Source organism: Ranitomeya variabilis, chromosome 3 (genome assembly GCF_051348905.1).
Source record: "Ranitomeya variabilis isolate aRanVar5 chromosome 3, aRanVar5.hap1, whole genome shotgun sequence".
Classification (NCBI taxonomy): Eukaryota; Metazoa; Chordata; class Amphibia; order Anura; family Dendrobatidae; genus Ranitomeya; species Ranitomeya variabilis.
The window spans coordinates 761,522,634-761,546,691 of NC_135234.1; the positions used below are offsets into that span (position 1 = coordinate 761,522,634).

Consider the following 24,058-nt stretch of genomic DNA (forward strand, 5'->3'; position numbering starts at 1 on the left):
AATGGGCTGGCTGTAGGCACTTTATAATTGGTTCCAGGGGTACACGGGCAGCAGTGGTCTGGTCAGTGGAGGACTAGTGGAAGGAGGGACCGCAGACAGGCTATCAAAGGCCTAAAATAACAAACAATAGGCTCATGGCAGCTTTACAGCGGTTACATGGATACACAGGCAGCTTGGTGGTGAGTGGAGGAGTAGTGCAAGGAGTGTCTGTCCCAGTACTCCCAAAATATAAATAGATGTTAATGTCTCGCAAAACAACCACAACAAAAAAAAAGGTGGCATACTTAGGTACAGGGGTGGGCTCATCTACTGAGTTTCTGACATAGTAATTTGGCAGTAACTATTTAATGGTGCCAATATAGGACACAGACACAGACTACTTTAAGTTGCATCATAGATGTCTACAAATTTGTATTGTCAGTGCCAGACATTGAATGATGTCAGCGAATAGACTAAAGATTGGTGGAGCTGTGCGACATAATTTTGGACGTGGTAGAGCACATTTTGAGCTGGGGTAGGGGGGAACTCTCTTGAGGCCGGCGGGACCGCCCCAGGGCCCCTCATGTTACAACGGTGTGTCTGACGTTGGGTGCGCACCACCACCGCCAGAGACACTACATTGTACTATGAGGGACCCAGTAGCAATGCCGTCAACCAAAAGCGAGCACACCCACCTCTTCAGACAAACAGCAGTCTCACGGGTGCTTGCGCCAAGTCGCGATACCACGGCCCCGTGTGGGGAGTTTTGCCATTTAGGGAGGTGTAAACATGTCGTATGCTGTACAATCAGCTGCAGCAAATTAGACATTAGAAAAGTAATTCACAGGCAAGAGCTTTTCATAGGAAAGCTAGGTGTCGGCCGGGCAAGGTGGGGCAAAAGATTTCGAAATCCAGTTGTGGTTCATTTTAATGAATGTTAGATCGTCAACATTTTGGGTAGCCAGACGAGTCCTTTTTTCGGTTAATATTGAACCTGCAGCACTGAATACTCTTTCTGATAGGACACTTGCTGCCGGGCAAGCAAGCTCCTGCAATGCATATTCTGCCAATTCTGGCCAGGTGTCTAATTTGGAGGCCCAGTAATCAAATGGGAATGACGGTTGAGGGAGAACATCGATAAGGGATGAAAAATAGTTAGTAACCATACTGGACAAATGTTGTCTCCTGTCACTTTCAATTGATGCAGCAGTACCTGTCCTGTCTGCGGTCATAGCAAAATCACTCCACAACCTGGTCAGAAAACCCCTCTGTCCAACGCCACTTCTGATGTGTGCACCCCTAACACTCCTAGTCTGCTGCCCCCTGGAGCTCGTGTGAGAACGATCACGTGCGCTGTGTGCTGGGAATGCCTGAAGCAAACGGTCAACAAGAGTTGATTGTTTGGTTGCTAATATTAGTTCCAAGTTCTCATGTGGCATAATATTTTGCAATTTGCCTTTATAGCGTGGATCAAGGAGGCAGGCCAACCAGTAATCGTCATCGTTCATCATTTTCGTAATGCGTGTGTCCCTTTTTAGGATACGTAAGGCATAATCCGCCATGTGGGCCAAAGTTCCAGTTGTCAAATCTCCGGTTGTGATTGGTTGAGGGGCAGTTGCAGGCAAATCTACGTCACTTGTGTCCCTCAAAAAACCAGAACCCGGCCGTGACACGCAACCAATTTCCTGTGCCCCCGGGAAAGGTTCGGCATTAAAAATATACTCATCCCCATCATCCTCCTCGTCCTCCACCTCCTCTTCGCCCGCTACCTCGTCCTGTACACTGCCCTGACCAGACAATGGCTGACTGTCATCAAGGCTTTCCTCTTCCTCTGGTGCAGACGCCTGCTCCTTTATGTGCGTCAAACTTTGCATCAGCAGACGCATTAGGGGGATGCTCATGCTTATTACGGCGTTGTCTGCACTAACCAGCCGTGTGCATTCCTCAAAACACTGAAGGACTTGACACATGTCTTGTATCTTAGACCACTGCACACCTGACAACTCCATGTCTGCCATCCTACTGCCTGCCCGTGTATCCTCCCACAAATAAATAACAGCACGCCTCTGTTCGCACAGTCTCTGAAGCATGTGCAGTGTTGAGTTCCACCTTGTTGCAACGTCTATGATTAGGCGATGCTGGGGAAGGTTCAAAGACCGCTGATAGGTCTGCATACGGCTGGCGTGTACAGGCGAACGTCGGATATGTGAGCAAAGTGCACGCACTTTGAGGAGCAGGTCGGAGAACCCAGGATAAGTTTTCAATAAGCACTGCACCACCAGGTTTAAGGTGTGAGCCAGGCAAGGAATGTGTTTCAGTTGGGAAAGGGAGATGGCAGCCATGAAATTCCTTCCGTTATCACTCACTACCTTGCCTGCCTCAAGATCTACTGTGCCCAGCCACGACTGTGTTTCTTGTTGCAAGAACTCGGACAGAACTTCCGCGGTGTGTCTGTTGTCGCCCAAGCACTTCATAGCCAATACAGCCTGCTGACGCTTGGCAGTAGCTGGCCCATAATGGGACAACTGGTGTGCAACAGTGTCATCTGCCGATGGAGTGGTTGGCAGACTGCGTTCTGTGGAAGAGCTGTAGCTTCTGCAGGAGGACGAGGAGGAGGAGGAGGAGGGGGTGCGAACGCCTACAGCCAACTGTTTCCTAGACCGTGGGCTAGGCACAACTGTCCCTAAATTGATGTCGCCTGTGGACCCTGCATCCACCACATTCACCCAGTGTGCCGTGATGGACACATAACGTCCCTGGCCATGCCTACTGGTCCATGCATCTGTAGTCAGGTGCACCTTTGTACTCACAGATTGCCTGAGTGCATGGACGATGCGCTGTTTAACATGCTGGTGCAGGGCCGGGATGGCTTTTCTGGAAAAAAAGTGTCGACTGGGTAGCTCGTATCGTGGTTCAGCGTACTCCATCAGGGCTTTGAAAGCTTCGCTTTCAACTAACCGGTAGGGCATCATCTCTAACGAGATTAGTCTAGCTATGTGGGCGTTAAAACCCTGTGTACGCGGATGCGAGGATAAGTACTTCCTTTTTCTAACCAGAGTCTCATGTAGGGTGAGCTGGACTGGAGAGCTGGAGATCGTGGAACTTTCGGGTGTGCCGGTGTACATGGCAGACTGAGAGACGGTTGGAGACGGTATTGTTTCCGCCGGTGCCCTAGATGCAATATTTCCTCCTACAAAACTGGTGATTCCCTGACCCTGACTGCTTTTGGCTGGCAAAGAAACCTGCACAGATACTGCCGGTGGTGCGGAAAATGGTGGCCTTACAGTGACGGAAGGGATGTTGCGTTGCTGACTAGCTTCATTGGCCGAGGGTGCTACAACCTTGAGGGACGTTTGGTAGTTAGTCCAGGCTTGAAAATGCATGGTGGTTAAGTGTCTATGCATGCAACTAGTATTTAGACTTTTCAGATTCTGACCTCTGCTTAAGCTAGTTGAACATTTTTGACAGATGACTTTGCGCTGATCAGTTGGATGTTGTTTAAAAAAATGCCAGACTGCACTCTTCCTAGACTCGGATCCCTTTTCAGGGATTGCAGACTGAGCTTTAACCGGATGGCAACGCCGTGCTCCAACAGGTTTTGGCTTTGACACGCGTTTTGGGCCAGATACGGGCCCGGCAGATGGAACCTGTTGCGATGTTGATGCCTGCTGCGGCCCCTCCTCCACCTCCGCTTCTGAACTACTGCCGCCTGCACCCTGTTCCCCCAATGGCTGCCAATCGGGGTCAATAACTGGGTCATCTATTACCTCCTCTTCGAGCTCGTGTGCAACTTCGTCTGTGTCACTGTGTCGGTCGGTGGTATAGCGTTCGTGGCGGGGCAACATAGTCTCATCAGGGTCTGATTGTGGATCTGTACCCTGAGAGGGCAATGTGGTGGTCTGAGTCAAAGGAGCAGCATAGTACTCTGGCTGTGGCTGTGCATCAGTGCACTCCATGTCAGAATATACTTGTAATGGGCATGGCCTGTTAAATGTTTCACTTTCTAAGCCAGGGACGGTATGTGTAAAGAGCTCCATGGAGTGACCCGTTGTGTCGCCTGCTGCATCCTTCTCTCTTGTTGTAGTTTTTGCTGAGGAGGACAAGGAAGCGACTTGTCCCTGACCGTGAACATCCACAAGCTGCTTTTACATTTACCAGTTTCGGAAGAGGAGGCAAAAGAGCTAGAGGCTGAGTCTGCAATGTAAGCCAAAACTTGCTGTTGCTGCTCCGCCTTTAAAAGCGGTTTTCCTACTCCCAGAAAAGAGAGCGTTCGAGGCCTTGTGTAGCCTGACGACGAAACTGGCTCCACAGCTCCAGACTTAGGTGGAATATTTTTATCCCCACGACCACCTGATGCTCCACTACCACTACCATCATTACCAGCTGACAATGAACGCCCACGACGACCTCTTGCACCAGACTTCCTCATTGTTTTAAAATCTTAACCAAAGTAACTTTATTTGTTGCTGTCAAACAACTTACACGGTGAGCTATAACTTCAGTATGATTTCAATATCCCTTAACAGGTTGGTGAGACCACAAGGAAAATCAGGCACAATGTTACACACTCTGTTTTCTGTGGCACAAAATCACAGAGATGACACACACGCAGGACTGTCACTCAAGCACTAATGTCAATATTAATCTCCCACCTAATTTATGTATTTTTTTTTTTCAGGGAGACTTTAGAAACCAAATAATAAGAAAAAAAATAAATAAATAAATAGGCTTGCTATAGCCCACTGAATGAGAGATAGCACACACAGCAGTGGCACACAAGCCCTGACTGAGGCCAATATTTTTCTCCCACTGATTGATGTAGTGTTTTTGTGTTGAGGTAGATTTTAGAACACAAATCACGGAAAAAATAAATAGGCTTTCTATGGCCCACTCAGTGAGAGATGGCACACACAGGGATGGCACTGTAGCAGAAATGCCAATCTTAATCTCCCACAAAAAAAAACAAAAAAAACAAAAAAACTGTCCTACAATTACTATCTCCCTGCAGTAATGTAAGCCAGGTATGGCAGGCAGCAATAGGAGTGGACTGATGCACAAATTAAATAAAAAGTGTGGACAAACAAAAAAGATAGCTGTGCAGAAAGGAAGGAACAAGAGGATATGTGCTTTGAAAAAAGCAGTTGGTTTCCACAGTGGCGTACACACAGCAATACAGCTATCACGGAGCCTTCTAGGGCAGCCCAATGAGCTACAGCGCTGAGGGGAAAAAAAAAAAAAAATAGCTTCCACAGTCCCTGCACACCGAAGGTGGTGTTGGACAGTGGAAATCGCTGCAGCACAAGCGGTTTGGTGGTTAGTGGACCCTGCCTAACGCTCTCCCTGCTTCTGACGAAGCGGCAGCAACCTGTCCCTAAGCTCAGATCAGCAGCAGTAAGATGGCGGTCGGCGGGAACGCCCCTTTATAGCCCCTGTGACGCCGCAGACAGCAAGCCAATCACTGCAATGCCCTTCTCTAAGATGGTGGGGACCAGGACCTATGTCATCACGCTGCCCACACTCTGCGTTCACCTTCATTGGCTGAGAAATGGCGCTTTTCGCGTCATTGAAACGCGACTTTGGCGCGAAAGTCGCGTACCGCATGGCCGACAAGCACAGGGGTCGGATCGGGTTTCATGAGACGCCGACTTAGCCAAAAGTCGGCGACTTTTGAAAATGATCGACCCGTTTCGCTCAACCCTAACAACCACACATCCGCCAAGGAGACCACATCAAATTAATGTCACGCGTAGAGAGCCGCTGGATATTTGATCTGGACACTCTAATCCCAAGGGGACTGAACAGTGAATTTGAGGTATTCAACAGTAAGAACGGGAACGCTCACTGACTCCCCTCCTCATGATCTACAAAGGTATTGTTCCCCGAGGAAAAGTCTATCCTCTGTGTGATTAATTAGGGGTTTGAAGGACGATATCCCATTGCTGACTGGGGTATGCTGCCTATTTAGTTGACTGACATTTACTTAGCACTCTTATGACAAAAAAACCCATATTGGTAACTACGATTATCATTTCCTTTCATTTTTTAATGTGGATCAATATTACTTAGCACTTTTATTTGTTTATTTCTTATTGCGTAACCCCTTAACGACCGCCGATACGCCTTTTAACGGCGGCCGCTAAGGGTACTTAAACCACAGCGCCGTTAATTAACGGCGCTGTGGAAAAAGTGAATAGCGCCCCCCAGAGTCGGATTTTCTCTGGGGTCTCGGTTGCCGAGGGTAGCCGAGACCCCAGAGAACATGATTCGGGGGGTTTTTACCGACCCCCGAGTTGCGATCGCCGGTAATTAACCGTTTACCGGCGGTCGCAACAAAAAAAAAAAAACGCGATTTGCCGTTTAATTTCTCTGTCCTCCGATGTGATCGCACATCGGAGGACAGAGAAATGTGGTCCCCGATGGCCCCCAATAGCCCCCCAATACTTACCTACCTCCCCCGGTGCTCCTCGTGTCTCCCCATGGGCGCCGCCATCTTTTTTCCGGGAAAAAATGGCGGGCGCACGCGCAGTGCGCCCGCCGCCCGGCACCCGGATGTTCTTTGGGGTCTCGGCTGCCGGGGGTAGCCGAGACCCCAAAGAACATGATCGGGGTCGGTTTGCACCGACCCCTGCTTTGCGATCGCCGGTAATTAACAGTTTACCGGCGACCGCAAAAAAAAAAAAAAAAAAAAGCGATCAGTTATCTGTCCTCTGATGTGATCGCACATCAGAGGACAGAGAAATAGGGGGATTCGGGGACCCTATCATACTCACCCGGGGTCCCTGGGTCCTCTTCTGTCTTCTCCTGCCAGCCGGCTTTTTCATCATGGCGGGCGCATGCGCAGTGCGCCCGCCATCTGCTGCCATCTGCCGGCCGGCAGGAGAAGACAAGTTGGGGCTAAAATTAGGGTTAGGGTTAGGGTTAGGGTTAGGGTTAGAGTTAGGGTTAGAGTTAGGGTTAGGGTTGGGGCTAAATTAAGGGTTAGGGCTAGGGTTAGGGTTAGGCTACTTTCACACTAGCGTTTTTTGGCTTCCGTCGCAATGCGTCGTTGGAGAAAAAACGCATCCTGCAAAAGTGCTTGCAGGATGCGTTTTTTCTCCATTGGCTTGCATTAGCGACGCATTGCGACGGATTGCCACATGTCGCATCCGTCGTGCGACGGATGCGTCGTGCTTCGGCGGACCGTCGACACAAAAAAAACTACATGTAACTTTTTTGTGCGACGTGTCCCACATATTTCAGTGCCACGTGCCACGTATTTAAGTGACACGTGCCACGTATCAAAGTGCCACGTGCCACATATTTCAGTGCCACGTATCAAAGTGCCACGTGCCACGTATCAAAGTGCCACGTGCCACGTATCAAAGTGCCACGTGCCACGTATCAAAGTGCCACGTGCCACATATTTCAGTGCCACGTATCAAAGTGCCACGTGCCACGTATCAAAGTGCCACGTGCCACATCTTTCAGTGCCACGTGCCACGTATTTAAGAGACACGTGCCACGTATCAAAGTGCCACGTGCCACATATTTCAGTGCCACGTGCCACGTATCAAAGTGCCACGTATCACGTATTTCAGTGCCACGTATTTAAGTGACACGTATCACGTATAAGTGCCACGTGTCACGTATTTAATTGCCACATATTTAAGTGCCACGTATCAAGATTTTCCATGGAGAACAGACACATCCAGAGATATGTCTGCTCTCCACGGCTGCAGCAACACACTGACAGGAGCCATAGTTCCTGTCGGTGTGTCACTGCGCATGCGCGAGCGAGTTTACCGGCGGTCATTGACCCCGGCACTCTCGCTTAACGGCAGTGCTGCGTGGGAAAGTTCAACGCAGCTGTACTGCTGTTAACCGAGACGCCGGAGTCATTGAACTCCGGAACAGTACGCGATACACTGCTAGGAGCTTCGCTCCTGGCAGTGTATCGCCGGAGAGCAGCCGATCGGCGTGGGACACTCGTTTTATGGATTCTGCGGACAGGGAGTATGAATTTGGTTTATTATTTTTGGATTTTTTCCTGGAGGATCGAGGGCTTCGCCTACAAGTGTGCTGTTGGTGAGTATATACTCTGTGTTATATGTTGTATGTACTGTGTGTCATGTATGTGTATTGTGTGTAGGTGTTTTGTGTAACTTTACAATTGTGCTAAGTCGCCGGACACAGGGACAACTCTCCCATCCTAATACCGGATGGGAGTAGTAGTCCCATACGGCGACTTAGCACAATGGTGGCACTAGCGTCGCATGGGGACACACACACGCACACACACGCACACACACGCACACACACACACACAGAAGGACTCCATGCTGCTTCAGTGGGGGGCGGGGGCTTCCCTCTTCCTGTCCGACGTCACGTCCAGTCCTGGGTGTCAACCCCTCCGTACAAAGACGCCGACACCCAGGACAAAGGCGCTGTGTGTGGAAGGTAATATGGGGCCCTAGGGGGATACGCAGACACGCCGCTGCGTAAAGAATTGACATGTCAATTCTTTTTACGCCGGCGTGTTTGCAGACAAAAGCGCCGCGTTTTTTTGCGGTGTGTCTGAACGGCAAAGTGAATTTCTCATTCACTTTGCCGGCAGACGAAAATGACATTGCGCATTTTTGAAAAGCGCCCGCAAAATAGCGCTCAAAAATGCGCTATGTCTGAAAGTAGCCTAAGGCTTCTTTCACACTTGCGTCGGTACGGGGCAGTCGCAATGCGTCGGCCCGATGTACCGACGCACGTTGTGAAAATTGTGCACAACGTGGGCAGCGGATGCAGTTTTTCAACGCATCCGCTGCCCAGTCTATGTCCTGGGGAGGAGGGGGCAGAGTTACGGCCACGCATCCGCGGAAATGGCGGACGCGACGTACAAAAAAAAGGTTACATTGAACTTTTTTTGTGACGACGGGGGCTAAAGTTATGGTTAGGGTTGGGGCTAAAGTTAGGGTTGGGGCTAAAGTTAGGGTTAGAGTTGGGATTAGGGTTAGGGTTTGGATTAGGGTTGGGATTAGTGTTACGTTTGGGATTAGGGTTGGGATTAGGGTTAGGGTTGGGATTAGGGTTAGGGGTGTGTTGGATTTAGGGTTTTGATTAGGGTTATGGTTAGGGTTGAGATTAGGGCTGTTTTGGGGTTAGGGTTGTGATTATCGTTAGGGTTGTGATTAGGATTATGGATCGGGTTGAGATTAGGGTTAGGGCTGTGTTGGGGTTAGGGTTGGAGTTAGAATTGGGGGGTTTCCACTGTTTAGGTACATCAGGGGGTCTCCAAACACGACAGCCAATTTTGCGCTAAAAAAGTCAAATGGTACTCCCTCCCTTCTGAGCTCTGCCGTGCGCCCAAACAGTGGTTTACCCCCACATATGGGGCATCAGCGTACTCGGGATAAATTGGACAACAACTTTTGGGGTCCAATTTCTCCTGTTACCCTTGTGAAAATAAAAACTTGGGGGCTAAAAATCTTTTTTGTTGGAAAAAAATATATTTTTTTATTTTCACTACTCTGCATTATAAATTTCTGTGAAGCACTTGAGCTTTCAAAGTTCTCACCACATATCTAGATAAGTTCCTTAGGGGGTCTAGTTTCCAAAATTTGGTCACTTGTGGGGGTTTCTACTGTTTAGGTACATTAGGGGTCTGCAAACGCAACATAACGCCCGCAGACAATTCTATCAAAGTCTGCATTGCAAAATGGCGCTCCTTCCCTTCCGAGCTCTGCCGTGCGCCCAAACAGTGGTTTACCCCCACATATGGGGTACCAGCATACTCAGGACAAATTGGACAACAACTTTTGGGGTCCAATTTCTCTTGTTACCCTTGTGAAAATAAAAATTTGGGGGCTAAAAAAATCTTTTTTGTGGGAAAAAAAATATTTTTTATTTTCACTACTCTGCATTATAAACTTCTGTGAAGCACTTGGGCATTCAAAGTTCTCACCACATATCTAGATAAGTTCCTTGGGGGGTCTATTTTCCAAAATTGGGTCACTTGTTGGGGGTTTCTACTGTTTAGGTACATTAGGGGTCTGCAAAGGCAACATAACGCCCGCAGACAATTCTATCAAAGTCTGCATTCCAAAATGGCACTCCTTCCCTTCCGAGCTCTGCCATGCGCCCAAACAGTGGTTTACCCCCACATATGGGGTACTAGCATACTCAGGACAAATTGGACAACAACTTTTGGGGTCCAATTTCTCTTGTTACCCTTGTGAAAATAAAAACTTGGGGGCTAAAAAATCTTTATTGTTAAAAAATATATATTTTTTATTTTCACGACTCTGCATTATAAACTTCTGTGATGCACTTGGGCATTCAAAGTTCTCACTACACATCTAGATAAGTTCCATGGGGGGTCTAGTTTCCAAAATGGGGTCACTTTTGGGGGGTTTCTGCTGTTTAGGCACATCAGGGGCTCTCCAAACGCGACATGGCGTCCGATCTCAATTCCAGTCAATTTTGCATTGAAAAGTCAAATGGCGCTCCTTTGCTTCCGAGCTCAGCCATGCGCCCAAACAGTGGTTTACCCCCACATATGGGGTGTCGGCGTACTCAAGACAAATTGTACAACAGCTTCTGGGGTCCATTTTCTCCTGTTACCCTTGGTAAAATAAAAATTTGGAGGCAAAAAGATCATTTTTGTAGAAAAAATGCGATTTTTTTATTTTCACGGCTCTACGTTATAAACTTCTGTGAAGCACCTGGGGGTTTAAAGTGCTCACCACACATCTAGATAAGTTCCTTAAGGGGTCTAGTTTCCAAAATGGTGTCATATGTGGGGGTCTCTACTGTTTAGGCACATCAGCGGCTCTCCAAACGTGACATGGCGTCCGATCTCAATTCCAGCCAATTCTACATTGAAAAAGTAAAACGACACTCCTTCTCTTCCAAGCTCTGCGGTGCGCCCAAACAGTGGTTTACCCCCATATATGGGGTATCGACGTACTCAGGAGAAATTGCACAACAACTTTTGTGGTCTAATTTCTCCTGTTACCCTTGTGAAAATAAAAATTTGGGGGCAAAAAGATCATTTTTGTAGAAAAAATGAGATTTTTTATTTTCACGGCTCTACGTTATAAACTTCTGTGAAGCACTTGGGGGTTCAAAGTGCTCACCACACATCTAGATAAGTTCCTTGGGGGGTCTAGTTTCCAAAATGGTATCACTTGTGGGGGGTTTCCACTGTTTAGGCACATCAGGGACTCTCCAAACGCGACATGGCATCCGATCTCAATTCCAGCCAATTCTGCATTGAAAAAGTCAAACGGTGCTCCTTCACTTCCAAGCTCTGCGGTGCGCCCAAACAGTGGTTTACCTCCACATATGGGGTATCGACGTACTCAGGAGAAATTGCACAACAACTTTTGTGGTCTAATTTCTCCTGTTACCCTTGTGAAAATAAGAATTTGTGGGCGAAAAAATCATTTTTGTGAAAACAAATGCGATTTTTTATTTTCACGGCTCTACGTTATAAACTTCTGTGAAGCACTTGGGGGTTCAAAGTGCTCACCACACATCTAGATAAGTTCCTTGGGGGGTCTAGTTTCCAAAATGGTGTCACTTGTGGGGGGTTTCCACTGTTTAGGCACATCAGGGGCTCTCCAAACGCGACATGGCGTCCGATCTCAATTCCAGCCAATTCTGCATTGAAACAGTCAAACGGTGCTCCTTCACTTCCAAGCTCTGCGGTGCGCCCAAACAGTGGTTTACCTCCACATATGGGGTATCGGCGTACTCAGGAAAAATTGCACAACAAAATTTGTGGTTAAATTTCTGTTTTTACACTTGTGAAAATTAAAAAAAATGGTTCTGAAGTAAAATGTTTGCAAAAAAAAGTAAAATGTTAATTTTTTTCTTCCACATTGTTTTAGTTCCTGTGAAGTACGTAAAGGGTTAATAAACTTCTTGAATGTGGTTTTGAGCAGCTTGAGGGGTGCAGTTTTTAGAATGGTGTCACACTTGGTTATTTTCTATCATATAGACCCCTCAAAATCACTTCAAAGGTGATGTGGTCCCTAAAAAAAACATGGTGTTGTAAAAATGAGAAATTGCTGGTCAACTTTTAACCCTTATAACTCCCTAACAAAAAAAAAAATTGTTTCCAAAATTGTGCTGATGTAAAGTAGACATGTGAGAAATGTTATTTATTAACTATTTTTTGTGACATATCTCTCTGATTTAAGGGCATAAAAATACAAAGTTTGAAAATTGCAAAATTTTAAAAATTTTCGCCATATTTCCATTTTTTTCATAAATAATCGCAAGTAATATCGAAGAAATGTTACCACTAACTTGAAGTACAACATGTCACGAAAAAACAGTCTCAGAATCAGCGGGATCCGATAAAGCGTTCCAGAGTTATAACCTCATAAAGTGACACTGGTCAGAATTGTAAAAATTGGCTCGGTCATTAAGTACCAAATTGGCTCTGTCACTAAGGGGGTAAACGACATTAAATTAGCTCTTTTCTATAAAATCCTTGTTACAGGGACGAGTTTCTATTATTGTGATAATTATTATTATTATTATTATTGCATTCCTACTAACTAGATGTTTTGAGCCCAAATTCTTTCTACTATAACATTTTTCAACACCTGCCTAATACTTTTGCACACTTCTGTATATTCACAGATGAGCATTCCAGATTGGTTATGTATCATTGCATAAATAATGATGGAATTTAGAACACTGATGATGTCATGCGATGATGTCACAGACCCCTAGAACCAGTCAGCGGCGAGGCCCCATCAGTCATTTCTCCCCGCTCTTTTGTGTTGGCCACTACCATCGCTAGAATGGGCCGCAGGCGGAGAAGACATGGACATAAACGCAGGGGACGATCTCCAACCAGGAGGAGGCGAGGAAACAGAGAACACCAGAGAGGTAACCAACTGCTGGCCGCTTATCTCCAGACAGAATGACCTGAGAACAAAGGTTCTGATAAATCTCATGGAGGCTCCAAGTCAATCTGAGGGACAGAACCTGAACCGTGTGAGGAGACTGTAGTGCTATTTCACATCTCTTCCCCCAATATTATAGGAGTCGCCCACATTAGCGCCATTTCTAGCAGTGTTGGCCATAATCCCTGACCTAAATGGTGAAAATCTCCCTCCTCACAGACCTAAATGGCTCCGCTGATTGAGTCCTATAAGACAAGTGCTGGGTTTTCTCACCGCAAGGAAAAGTGTCTCCCCCTTGTGTTCAGTAGTGGAGAAGTATAGAGAACGTGCTCCATATTCCGGATACACTGTGTCACTTGTTAGGAATCTTTTTCTGGAATCATGTGTCATGTAAGACCCCTAACCCTATAGACATGTGAAGCCCCCCTGACCCAGTTGTATACTTGTCTTACATGGCTGCCTCTCCACTATAACTATTCTCAATGGATCAGGCAATAGTCATTATCACGTCACCATTAGTGTTGAGCGATACCTTCCGATACTCAAAGGTATCGGTATTGGATGGTATCGGCCGATATCTGAAAAATATCGGATATCGCCGATACCGATACCCGATACCAATGCAAGTCAATGGGACACAAGTATCGGAAGGTATCCTGGATGGTTCCCAGGGTCTGAAAGAGAGGAAACTCTCCTTCAGGCCCTGGGATCCATATTCATGTAAAAAATAAAGAATTAAAATAAAAAATATGGATATACTCACCCCTCCGGCGGCCCCTGGACCTTACCGATGTAACCAGTAGCCTCCGTTCCTAAGAATGAGCGCGTGAAGGACCTTCGATGACGTCGCGGCTTGTGATTGGTCGCGTGACCGCTCATGTGACCGCTCACGCGACCAATCACAAGCCGCGACGTCATCGAAGGTCCTTCACGCCCTCATTCTTAGGAACGGAGGCTGCCGGTTACATCGGTAAGGTCCAGGGGCCGCCGGAGGGGTGAGTATATCCATATTTTTTATTTTAATTCTTTATTTTACACTTGAATATGGATCCCGATACCGATTCCCGATATCGCAAAAATATCGGAACTCGGTATCGGAATTCCGATACCGCAAATATCGGCCGATACCTGCGGTATCGGAATGCTCAACACTAGTCACCATGGGTCACTTTTACATAGGACTGCAGGGAAACCTATGGCCTTATCACATATCCAGCTCTGCTACATCTCTCACCGGACTTTGTCTTATTTTTTGCAGAGGAGACAACGTTTCTGATACTACTACTGAGTGCGCTGAACCTGCTGCTGACAATAATTATCGCTCATGAACTCTGGTGAAGAAGACCTGCACAAGAAATCTGGACCCGCTGGATTATATGATCTTCACGTGGGACCTCCAATTGTACTGTAGATGAGCAGCGGGAATAACCCATCTGTAATAAACAGCAGCAAAGCATTTCTTGTGTGCGGTGATTATAATGTGTGAGATCTGCTATATGTGGGGGCTCGGCTGCAATAATGGAGACCCCTCACCTGCACCGTGTGCCCCTGTGCGCTCTGCAGTCCCTGCTACAATATGGGATCTACAATGTAGCAACTTGTGGCTGCAACGTCCATGACAACTCTGTTCCCACAGGAGCAAATAGTTGTCAGTCTCTTCTCACTCTTGCCTCCTGGATGACCGGCCGCTGCACGGAAAATTAAAGAAAGTCAGCCCTCACAGTTAATTTTTTTCCACAGGTCTTGATGAAAAATCTTCTACCGTTTCTGGTTTACAGTTGCCATTCAGACTTCTATATTTCCATGGACCCAGAAAACAAATAAACCCACTGTAGTCTGATCCCTGCAGTCATGTGCACTCCTGTCTGACCCTGACGTACAGTAGTGTTCAAAATACTAGCCATCCAATATGGCTGACCAGATTAATCTGTGTTTTTGGTATAAATTCTATCATCACGTATCACACAATTTACTATTTGGTGCAGGAGATTCTAAGAAAACCCCCAGACTCCGCATTCATGATCTGCAGCTTTTGAGTCTGTGGATTAGAATAATTAATTGAAAGGCGAAAGTGTTCACAATAATATCAATGTGGAGAACTGGTACCATGGAAGAACCAGAGCATGCATTGCTATGGCTTTTGGATCTCGAGACCGAACCATAAACTCGAGTACATTGGCATTCAGTCTGGACGTCATCCGATCTACATCTGGGGTACTCCAGTGAAGGCAGATCTGATGGAAGACTTCTGGTGAAGTTCCCACTCAATTGAGGTGAGACCCTGACGGCAGAAGAAGTCTGCCGCCCAGAGTTCTACTCCTGAGATGTGTACTGCCGAGATTGCCGAATGATAGATCTCGGCCCATCAGAGAATGTGAGGTACCTCGGCCATGGCGCCTGACCGCGGGTACTGTTAGATGATTGACGTATGGCATTATCTGATTGAATTTGGATGGGGTGACCCGCCAGAAGGCAGTGGACCTGCTGTAGGACTAGCCATACCGTTTGGATCCTCAGAACAATGATCGGGAGACTGGATTCCTGAGATGACCGGTGGCCGTGAGCAGTGAGGTGACGCTCCCCAGTCCAGAAGACTGGCATCGGTAGTCACTAATAACCATTGAACCAGGAAAAAGTATCTTCCCTGGATGAGGAAGGAGCTCATAAAGGATATCTGCTGGGTTGGAAATGAGGAAGACTTGTCTAAGTTTAGCTGCCAGCCCAGATGAGAAAGGGTATTGCAAGGGATATAAAGGGACTCAGCGCAGTCCTGGAAGAACGGCTAGAAAGTAAATCAGGTAGGGCAGTACGACCATGCTCTTAGTGTAAGAGGGACATGACAGCCGCCATGACCCTTGCGAACACTTTGGGTGCGGTAGCAAGGCTGAAGAGCAAGGTTGTGACCTGAAAATGCTGTCCGCGAAGGGAGAAGCGCAGGGACTTTTGAAGAGGGGAAAAATAGGAATGAGAAGGTAAGCATCCCGAATGTTGATGGATGCCAGAAACTTCACCTTTTTCCAAGGAAGTAATGGGCGAGTGGAGGAACTCCAACTGAAGGAGGACCTTGTCAAGCTTATTAGAAGTTTGAGGTCCAGGATCGGTCTTACTTTTCATCCCCTTTTTGGAAACAAGATCCCTTAGATCTAGGCTGTCCTGTACAACCCTTCCACCGCAGGTTGGGTCTATATGACACCTGCGATCTTTTGTTCCTGTGTGGGGAACGCTCCCAACCTCTCACAGAAAAACCGACCACTCTGGTAAGAGTGATGTCAGAGGCATTTTGAATGCGGGGTACGCTTCTGTTCTCGGAGTCATAATGCTCTTCTGTATTGAATGGTATTTGCTGCTGACAGCGCCGCACAACTAGCCGCATCCAAAGAGGCGTGAACTACATAGTCTCCCGCTGAAGAGAATTGAATGGCCAGCTGTACTGTCACCGGGGAAAGGTTACTGTTGTAAATCAAAGTAGTTATACCACCGGAGGCTCTACCCGGATAAGCTACCAGGTGGCAAAATAGTAACATAGTTATTAAGGTTGAAGGAAGACTTTAAGTCCATCTAGTTCAACCCATAGCCTAACCTAACATGCCCTAACATGTTGATCCAGAGGAAGGCCGCAGAGGAAAATGCGCGGCTGCATCCAGTAGGTGAGGAAAAACCATCTCTTGCTATTGCTGCCATCTTTGGATGGTGCAGAGTTAAAAGGAAGTGGAGAGGGATCTTCCACCAATCTTGCATCATCCCCTAAATAGTGGCGGTGCAGAGGAGGGATGCTCGGACGCCAAAAGTGGGGTGCCTCTGTACATCCACAGAGTTAAGTTCCCTGGGTGGCCAGGGCTGGTTGTCTGGCCTTAGGCCTAGCTGAAGAAGAGGATAAATGGAGGCGACACTCCATGTGCTTGTCTGTTAATGGTGTGGGGAGATTGGAGTCCTTTAAAGGACCCGTCACCCTTAAAAATCAGACCAGGAATGGCATCCTATGTTGGAGGGTATACATGGAGAGGCACTCAACATGATTGCATATTGCTGAAAAAGGATACCGCGCTTGAAGAGGCTTCTGTTTCTAGAGCAAATCCATTTGCAATTTCTCATGGTGGGGCTAGAACCCTGGCCTCCCATGCTGCGAAGCACCAGCGCTTTCCACTGGGCAGCTGTGGTGCTCGCCAGTGAATCGCTTATCCGGACACTCGCTGTCCGAGTGAATTGCAAATGCACTACTAGGGGGTTTAGTCTCCGTTCTGAGGGACACTGCGTGATCTAGAGCAGAACAGGAGACCTCGTTAATCTACTGAGATTGGTTGATGGCCTAAATAGGCTAATCCATCGAGTACTGAAGCTCTGGCGAGTCCAGATCCAAGTCAACATCTAGTCCATATGCAGAGGCTTGTTCTCAGCAAATCATTGGTGAGGGAGATCAAGAAATGAAGCTCCCATTTTCTAGACGCCTGTACGTTTCTAGATGCCTGTACGTTTGTAAAATACTTGCGGCCCCTGCTAGCCGACGGCTCCCGTGTATAAGAGGATCCATCTATATTGGTCCAGCGAGCACTCTGAACCACAGAGGGTTAACAGAGGGCTTCAATCTGTTGGTCAGAGAAGCCATGGATTGCAGCAGAGACGAAGTCCAATCAGGGGAACTAGGTATTCTGGGAAAGCTGGAGGTCGCCGGCGGCGGGAGACTCCTGAACTCATTTGGTGTGACCGGCTTCGGACTGGTCAGGGAATACTGGTCATGTGCCTTTAATACTAGGGACTACTGGTCATAAGCCATAAGCCTTTAAGACCAGGGAATACTGGTCATGTGCCTTTAATACCAGGGACTACTGGTCATGTACCTTTAAGACCAGGGAATGCTGGTCACGTGTCTTTAAGACGAGGGAATACCGGTCATAAGCTTTTAAGACCAGAGAATACCCGGTCAGGTGCCTGTAATACCAGGGACTGGTCATGTACCTTTAAAGAAGTTGTCCACTACAATAAACTTTTTTTTTTTTTTTTCCATAAATCTTACTATTATGTGCCACTGAAAACATCCACTGTCTTTATTTTAGCAATATTACCTTTTATCATACTGTAGCAGCACATTTTCAGTGCTGGATCCAGCTCTCATGGGGTTAATCGACAACTTCCTTTCTCCTGAGTTATTGTGCTCTAATACTACAAGTTCCATGATGCATTGCACTGCTACTAAGCACGAATCTACCGCACCCCCTCCAAAACACACCCCAACCCCTCCCTCCTCTCCCCCCTCTAGCTTCAAAAAGATTTGTGATGTCATTTCTGTCCAACCTCCTGTTTTACATCTGTCCAACCCACACTCCATTACACACAGATAGATAGATAGATAGATAGATAGATAGATAGATAGATAGATAGATAGATAGATAGACGGATGGATAGATAGATAGATAGATAGATAGATAGATAGATAGATAGATAGATAGATAGATAGACAGATGGATAGATAGATAATAAATAGATAGATAGATAGATAGATAGATAGATAGATAGATAGATAGACAGATGGATAGATAGATAGATAGATAGATAGATAGATAGATAGATAGATAGATAGATACAGATATATCTATATATCTATGTCTATTTCCATAGATATGTCCATATCCATGTTTCTAAACTCCTTCACCCCTGGAGCTTTTTTGTTTTCGTTTATCGCTCCCCTTCTATCCAGAGCCATAATTTTTCCGTCAATATGGCCATGTGAGGGCTTATTTTTTGCAGGACAAGTTCTACTTTTGAACGACATCATTGGTTTTAGCATGTCGTGTAACAGAAAATGTGCAAAAAAAGGCAAAGTGCAATGAAATTGCAAAAAAAGTGCAATCCCACATTAGTTTTTTGCTTGGCTTTCTTGCTAGGTTCCCTAAATGCTAAGGCTGTGTGCACACGTTGCGGATTTGATTGCAGATCCGCAGGGTTTTTTGCAGCACAGAATTGCATCAAATCCGCAGTTTAGTGCACAACAACCAATGTAAGTCTATGGGAGCCGCAGACTTGTTGTACACATGCTGCGGAAAAGGCCGCACCGAAACGCAGCTTTTTTTTTCTCTGCAGCATGTCGCTTCTTTTGTGCGCAACTGCAGCGTTTCTGCACCCATAGACTTTTATGGAGTCGGGCACATCCGCTGCAAAACCGCCGATGTAAAAAAGATCTGCAGTTTAGATGCGGATGTGGGTCCGAGAAACGCTGCTGCTCGGGAGGAGGGAAGTGTGTGGGCGGCAGGGCCGGACTGGGACTAAAATTAAGCCCTGGCATTTGAAGTTACACAGGCCCACTTGTCACATGGTGACTGTATAATATCTTTGTACGCTTGTAGGCAGGGCCGGTTTTAGGCAAAGTGGGGCCCTAGGCAAAGTTAAAAATGGGGCCCAAAATGCTAACATATTGCACATCACACAAAAGCATTTCGGTTGTATTTACATGCGCTGATCTCAGGACGCTAAATGAGTTTGATCGACAATACTGAAGTTGTTCAACGCTTGTTTCCCGGCCTCTTTCCACCGTCTGAGAAAGAATGATGGGACAGAACGATCACTAACAGATCACTAACCGATCCCCATACAGTATCATGTGTTCAGCAGCACATCTACAGTTTACACCGGCGATGTGCTGCTGAGAACAAGGATTTTTGTTCCGGCAAAAACAATCTGAATATGCATCATTTTACTTGTTTAGTAAAATACACCCCATAGTCCTCCATATATTATAATGTGCTCCACAGTCCTCCATATAGTATAATACACTCCCTATAGTCCTCCATATATTAAAATACACTGCTCAGTCCTCCACATAGTATAATACACTCCTCATAGTCCTCCATATAGCATAATACACTCCTCATAGTGCTCCATATAGTATAATGCACCGCCATAGTCATCCATGTAGTACAATTCACATCCCATAGTATAATGCACCCCATAGTCCTTCATATAGTTTAACGTATTCCCCATAGTCCTCGATACAGTATAATGCAGCCCACATATAGTATAATGTAGCCACCACCCTACAGAATATAATGCGGCAACCACAGAGTATAATGCAGCCACCCCACAGTATAATGCAACCACCCCACAGTATAATGCAGCCACCCTACAGTATAATGCAGCCACCCCACAGAGTATAATGCAGCCACCCCACAGAGTATAATGTAACCCCATAGAAAGCCCACCTCCCCATAATATATAATGTAGCCCCCCATAGAATATAATGCAGCCCCCCATAGTATATAACACAACCTCCCCCATGGTATATAACCCAACCTCCCCCATAGAATATAATATACCCCCACAATAGTATATACCACAGCCACATAGTACATAACATGGCCTCCCCATAGAAGATAATATACTCCCCATAGTATATAGCAAAGCCCACACAGTATATAGCACAGCCCGCATAGTAGATAACACAGCCCACACAGTAGTATATACAGCACAGCCAACACAGTAGTATATACAGCACAGCCCGCACAGTAGTATATACAGCACAGCCCGCACAGTGGTATATACAGCACAGCCCGCATCTCTCCTCCTCCACCCCCCCCCCCCCCGAGAATGTCCCCACAGTCCAGTAAAAAAAAAAAACACTCCTCACCTTTCCTCTTGCCCGCGTTGCTTCCTGCTCCTGTCTCGGCGGCTGCAGTCTGCCCGGGATACAGCAGGTGCGCGATGATATGACGTCATCGCGCACCCGCAGTGTCAGAGGCAGAGCGGGGAATGATGGGAGAGGAAGCGTCTGTAGACGCTCTCTCCTCCATCATTGCATTCAACTGTACCGGCGAGTTGAATGCGACGGCAGGGGGGTGACTCGGCGGCGGCAGGGGGAGGCGGATCGAGCGGCCCGCGACTGGCACCGGCCCTTCTGGCATTTGCCAGAAGTGCCCGATGGCCAGTCCGGCCCTGGTGGGCGGAATGTGGGCAGTGACAGTGTGCGTGTATGTGTGTGCTGGGTTTGCGGGCTGTTCGGATGTGTGTGGCGCTGTGCGGGACTGTTCAGGTGTGTGCGGGGTCTGCGGGCTGTTCGGATGTTTGTGGGGAACTGTTTGGATGTGTGTGACGCTGTGGGGGACTGTTCGGGTGTGTGTGGGACTGTTCGGGTGTGTGTGACGCTGTGGGGGACTATTCGGGTGTGTGTGGGACTGTTCGGGTGTGTGCGGGGATCATCCAATGGGACTACAAGTACGCAGCATCCAATCTGCAGCTAATTCTGATGTAATCCTGACAGTGGACACGCACCCTACACTATCCATACATCTATCAATAGATATATCTATCCACATATATCTATATATAGATATAGGAATAGATAGATGTATGCATCTATAGATCTATCTATATGTAGCTCTGTCTATCCATTTAAGCTATCATCTATATGTCTATCTATCTGTGTGTAATTGAGTGTGGGTTGGACAAATGTAAAAGAGGAGGTTGGACAGAAATGACATCACTCAATAATGTTCAATAATACATCTTTAGCTTTCAAAAACGCACACAAAAACGCACAAAAAACACGCAAAAACCTCACCCAAAAAATTAAAAAATGCATCAAAAGCGCGCAAAAACTGCACCAAAAACTGCATCATAACCGCACCAAAAACTGCATCAAAACCGCACCAAATACTGCATCAAATCTTCACCAAAAACTGCATAAAAAAGCATCAAAACCTGAATCAAAACCACGCAAAAAAACGCACCAAATACTGCAGCAAAAACTGAATCAAAACCGCGCAAAAACCACACCAAAAACCGCACCAAGAACAGCATCAAAACCACACAAAAAACCCGCATCAAAACAGCGCAAAAAAACATGAAAAAAAGTGAAAAAAATGCATCCAAAACGCAGCTGCGTTTTCTGCAAGGAGATGCAGATTTGGTGCAGACAATTCTGCACCCAAATCTGCAACGTGTGCATACAGCATAAAACTGGCCTGCCATTATGATTCTCCAGGTCATTACGAGTTCATAGACACCAAACATGTCTAGGTTATTTTTTATCTAAGTGGTAAAAAAAATTTCAAAACTTTGCTAAAAAGAAATAAAATAATTGTGCCATTTTCTGATACCTGTAGCGTCTATATTTTCTGAGATATCATGTCGGGTGAGGGCTAATTTTTTGCGCGCCGAGCTGACGTTTTTAATGATACCACTTTTGTGCAGATACGTTCTTTTGATCGCCCATTATTGCATTTTAATGCAATGTCGCGGCGACCAAAAAAACATAATTTTGGCTTTTGATTTTTTTCTCTCGCTATGCCGTTTAGCGATCAAGTACATTTTTTATTTTTGTATTGAAAACAGCTGACATATTGCGGCTTTGAAGTGGGCTCACCGCGAAGCCCACCTCAAAGTGGTGGATACTGCCAGCTGACGTACTATTCCGTCAGCTGGCAGAAAGGAGTTAATAAACAATATGTTTATGTAATTTTAAAAAAAAAACGGCGTGTGCTCCAGCGCAATTTTCTGCGCCAGAGGGGGAAAGCCGACGGCCGGGGGCCAATATTTGTAGCCTGCTATGAATATCAGCCTGTAGCCTTTACCGGCTATTAAAATAGGGAGACCCCCCCAAAAAAAAATGACGTGGGGTCCCCCTATATTTTATAGCCAGAAAGGCTACGCAGACAGCTGCCGGCCGATATTCATAGCCTAGAGAGGGGCCATGGATATTGGTCCCCCCCCGGCTACAAATACCAGTCCGCAGCTGCCCCGGAAATGGCGCATCTGTAAGATGCGCCAATTCCGGCACTTAGCCCCTCTCTTCCCACTCCCGTGTAGCGGTGGGATATGGGGTAATAAGGGGTTAATGTCACCTTGCTATTGTAAGGTGACATTAAGCCGGGTTAATAACGGAGAGGCGTCAATAAGACGCCTATCCATTACTAATCCAATATTAATAAAGGGTTAATAAAACACACACACATTAGGAAAAAAGTATTTTAATATTCTTCATTTAACCATACTTACCATATTTCAGAGCCTGCAAAAAAACGTAAAATAATAAACCGTATACCACCTGTCTGCCGTAGTCCAATTAATAACGAGTGTCCCACGACGATCTCCCCTATAGAACAGTGACATCGGGTGATGTCACTGCTCTATAGGACCCTCAGTGACACACTGACAGGAGACAATGGCTCCTGCAGTGCATCACTGAGAGGTTACCTTAGGACAAATCTCACTTTATGGCAATTGCTGCCTGTGAAAATTTCTCAACAGCAATGGCATAAAGTGAGACTAGGGTCTATTTTCTCACAGGGGTGTAGGAATACATTGTGGGGAATACATTGTGGAAGGATACCTTTCTCCCCTCATTGTGTTCCTGGAGCCCCTGGAGAGTGGTTGCATCATCTGATGCTCCTGCTCTCCACGGGAGATCGTCGAGGGACACTCGTTTTAATTGGATTTCTGCGGATCAGGGAGTATAGTGTTTGTTTATTATTTTAATATTTTTTACAGATGACACTGGCTTCGGGGAACAAAGTGACAAGTGATGGTAAGTATGTACTGTATGTTACATGTACTGTATGTCTGTTGTATGTTGTATGTATGTACGTACTGTATGTGGCATGTTTCATGTCACATGTCACATGTTGCATGTCATCGCATGGTGCATGTCGTCGCATGGCGCATGTCGTCGCATGGTGCATGTCGCATGTCGATGCATGGTGCATGTCGTCGCATGGTGCATGTCGTCGCATGGTGCATGTCGTCGCATGGTGCATGTCGACGCATGGCGCATGTTGTCGCATGGTGCATGCCGCATGTCGTCGCATGGTGCATGTCGTATGTTGCATGTTTTTGCATATCGCATGGTGCATGTTGTCACATGGTGTGTGTTGTATGTATGTATGTACTTTATGTGGCATGTTTCATGTCGCATGTCACATGTTGCATGTTGTCGCATGTTGCATGTCGTCGCATGGTGCATGTCGTCGCATGGTGCATGTAGTCGCATGGTGCATGTAGTCGCATGGCGCATGTCGGCGCATGGCGCATGTCATCGCATGGCGCATGTCGTCGCATGGTGCATGTCGTCGCATGGTGCATGTCGCATGGTGCATGTAGTCGCATGGTGCATGTCGATGCATGGCGCATGTCATCGCATGGCGCATGTCGTCGCATGGCGCATGTCGTCGCATGGTGCATGTCGTCGCATGGTGCATGTCGTCGCA

At 46.7% G+C, this 24,058-nt stretch overlaps 1 long non-coding RNA gene across 1 annotated transcript in view; it reads left to right on the plus strand.

The window, feature by feature from the left end:
* LOC143818605 (uncharacterized) overlaps positions 1–14,317 on the plus strand; it is a 126,490-nt gene extending 112,173 nt beyond the window's left edge. Inside the window, exons 2-3 of the long non-coding RNA XR_013224634.1 lie at positions 12,601–12,852; positions 14,128–14,317. This is a non-coding gene — a long non-coding RNA (uncharacterized LOC143818605). The remainder of the gene's footprint in view (positions 1–12,600; positions 12,853–14,127) is intronic.
* Positions 14,318–24,058: the final 9,741 nt, after the last annotated feature.